This window comes from Vicia villosa, linkage group LG7 (assembly GCF_029867415.1).
Source record: "Vicia villosa cultivar HV-30 ecotype Madison, WI linkage group LG7, Vvil1.0, whole genome shotgun sequence".
NCBI classification, from domain to species: domain Eukaryota; kingdom Viridiplantae; phylum Streptophyta; class Magnoliopsida; order Fabales; family Fabaceae; genus Vicia; species Vicia villosa.
In genome coordinates, this window is record NC_081186.1 from 656543 (window position 1) to 660029 (window position 3487).

The 3487-nt window shown below is 36.6% G+C and overlaps 1 long non-coding RNA gene across 1 annotated transcript; it reads left to right on the forward strand.

The window, feature by feature from the left end:
• Window positions 1–950: 950 nt before the first annotated feature.
• LOC131616875 (uncharacterized) lies at window positions 951–3139 on the forward strand. Its single transcript, XR_009288290.1, has 3 exons — window positions 951–1303; window positions 2044–2149; window positions 2630–3139. It is a non-coding gene; the product is annotated as an uncharacterized LOC131616875 (long non-coding RNA).
• The last annotated feature ends 348 nt before the right edge of the window (window positions 3140–3487 follow it).

A 3487-nucleotide genomic window follows, 5' to 3' on the forward strand; every position in this document is an offset into this window, starting at 1 on the left:
TCTCTATCACTTTCTTAATGTGATTCGCATCTTCCTTTTATTAAGTATTTTAAAAGTTGAAAAGAAAAAGAATGAAAGAAGGGAACTAATCCTATGTTCTAATCTAAGTGTTGTCTAATCCCTATTTATGTACAAAAGGAATCTAAAATGGTACTAACGAAATAGGCCTAAAATGAGGCCAAAAATACAAGCAATAAAATCACACAAGCGTCATACAAAAATAACATGGAACTAGTATGAAAACAATTCAAGCATCAATGCAAAATTAAACTAGAAAACTACTATTTTTATGACCTTTTTATAGGAAATTAAATGCCAAAATTAAACTAAAAAATCTACTATTTTTATGAATTTTTTTTGTGTTTTTAATGGAAAGTTCTAAAGCTAAAATTAATCTTAAGATCAACTAATTGAAACTAACAAATTTTATTATTGATTTTTATGCGTCAACGATTACCAACAATCTAACAAAAGGATGATTTTATATTTTTAAAAATCTAACCAAAATGTATGAGTCAAAATATTATTGTTATCTGAAAATCTAACAAAAGTTAAGGGATTTTTATCATGTTTACATCTAAAAAAAATATAACACAATTATGTCAGAAAAAGCTAGAATTAACATGAAATAATGGGCCCAGGGGTGAATTGTGTAAATCGGTGGTGTAGTGTGGTGCCTTAGGCGCAGACCCAACAAGGATAGGCCCATCAACAATTTTTTTGTTGCTCAGATTTTCTTCTATGTCAAAAATAGTGCTACGGACCAATGGGGGTGTGACTGGCAATTTCGTGAAGGCCAATGGATTTGAATTCAGCATGCAGATTTTTATTTCAGACTTGATTATTTAGATTTTTTGTATTATTTTCTAATTAACAAGTAAAATATTAAATAAATAAAAAGAAAAGGAAGGGAAATTAGGGTTTACATGAAGAGACGATTGGGATTTCACGTGAATGGCTTCCTTCTTCCCTCTTCTCATTCAAAACGCGGCGGCCGGAGAAATTCTTTCATCTCCACCGTGATTCAATCAATTAATCAGTCTCTTCCGTCTCATCCCTCGATTTGTTCTTGTTCTGAGATCGTGTTGTTGATGGTGCTAAGACCGGAGGGTTCGCGATGGTGGCGAAATCGTCGACGAGATGCGTTGAAGATGATGTTGATATCGCGGTTTGATGACGATGATACTGGTGATGATGAAGAACGTCGTAGTTGAGAATTCTTGGAGATTGATCGGGGGACTCACCGGCGACGACGATTCTTAGAGGCGCTCCAACGGAAAAGTAGATACCAGAGGTTCTTCAGGTAAAACTTTGTTCCTTCAATGCTTCACGAACCTTCCTCTTCTATACCTCGATCTTCTTCTTCTTCTACTTCATTTTTTTGAATTTTCTGTGCGAATTTCTGTCGAGAGCTCTGTGTGATTGGTTGTTGCTGTTGTTGTCGTGAGAGTGAGAATGGAGAGGGGCTGAGCACAGGCTCGTCAAAGCTCTAATGATGAGCTTTAACAGCCTTATGAATGTGCGTATGGTGGTGGTGTTGATTTTTCAGGGAGGGAGAGAGGATTGAGAGATGAAGAAGAAGATGATGAAAGAAGTGTGAGAAGGACGAAGAGTATGTGGTTGAGGAAGTTGCAGAGAGAATCGTGGGAAGGTGAAGGTTGAAGAAGTGGTGGAAGAAATGGCGTGAGTTTTTGAATTGTGGAGGGAGATTGATTTATATAGAGATTGAGAGGGAGTGAAATCAGTTAGAGAGAGTTTGTTATGAGGTTAAGGGTGAGATTGAGAGGTTAGAAGGTTTGTTACCTATGTTTCAAAACGGTTTTTTCTGTTATGAGGGGGAGAGTTAGTTACATTCAGTTTTTCTGTTATGGAAGTTAGTTAGGGATTCGGTTAGAAACAGTTAGGAAAGTAACTGTTAGTTGGTTAGGGCAATAGTGAATTCTGTTAGAACTGTTTTCTGTTATGGCTGTTAGAAGTTAGGTGGCAGTTAGGAGATGTTTGGATAAAAGTGGGCTGAACTGTTTTTTCTATTTCTTTGTGCAGGGCAGACTTTGGTTTTGAAATCAAGGGCATGGTTCAAGTTAGCAGTAGAGCTGGTTTTTTGGACTGGAGCATGGTTCCAACTGCAGCAGGTTTACTGACACAATAGGTATGTTGCAGCAAGTCTGGTATATGTTTGATATGCATAGAATTCTGAACCGAATGTCTTTCGTGAACTGAGATGAAGTGCGTCGAATTTCTGAATTTTGACTTGAAACATATGGTATTTTTAATGGTCTTTGTCGCATCTTGATGAGTGTAGCGGGCTACTTCAAAACTTTCTCTTGACAGGAATTCGTGGTATGCTCTTGGTTTAGGCTTATTACCAGCTACTGTAGGTGTTTCTTTTTTATTTGCAATGTGTATGGTTAGGTATTGGCAGTTGGTTTTGAATGATGGCAGGTCTGGTCTGATTTCGATTGTGAGTAAGATGAACTGAATGTGGTGATTATGTCGATGTTTGATTGATTTATGGTTAGATGTATGTTCTGATGTTAAGCTGTTTATGGATACTCAGTGCCAAATGCCCAGACTTAAAATGTATGTACAACTTGGTCTTGAAATGACTTTTTTTTTGGGTTGACTGTAGAATCACAACATGAATGGCTTTGTGATTTGATGACATGGATGAGTTGGTGAAATGGTGAACTCTCATGGTTTTGTACAGGTCTGTCAGCTGGTATGAGTTATAGGTGGGTTTCTCAATGCATTTTGGTGAACTTTGAATAGATAGGGACTGATTTGGATGTGGTTTTCTTTTGGATTGAATTTGGTGACTGCGTGTATTCTGAATTGGCTTTTCCTTGTGCAGCAGGTTTGGAATGTTGTAGATATGTGCAGGGACTTGGAAACTGGTTCGGTTTACAGCCGGTTCTAATAAGAACTTCACAAAACCTGAAGTGTTATTTTTCAAGGGCTTGATATGACTCCAAGAAATGGCAACTGTTTACAAACGCTCATCGCTTTGATTGGAAAAGGTCGAGGAAATGTAACAGGGGCATTTGTATTGTTTGAATTGTAGAGTTTTTTGTAAATGACTTTGGAATGGCTATGCATCTTAAACTCAAAACCAAACTTTGAATTTATCTTCCCTTCAAATGCTCATTCAAGTATTTCTTCCGTTTCAATTTCACATTCAACTACTTCTCTTCCCTTCGTCAACAATGATGGAGTGATGTGGATTTGAACTTTAGGTTGTAAATGATGTAGAACTTTCTTTTGTAATTTAGAATTTGTAAACATGTGTGGATTTTTTGAATGAATGGTGAATGATGCGAACTTGAACCATATGTAAATGTAGTGAATGGATTTTGTGATAAATGGGTCTTTTCAAGTGTGTAATTGAACCATGGATTTGTAATGGAATGTCTCTTCTCAATTAAACTTCTTTATCCTTTGAATGAATTTTCACTCTTAGCCTTAAAAGAAAACTCGATCCACTTTTTAA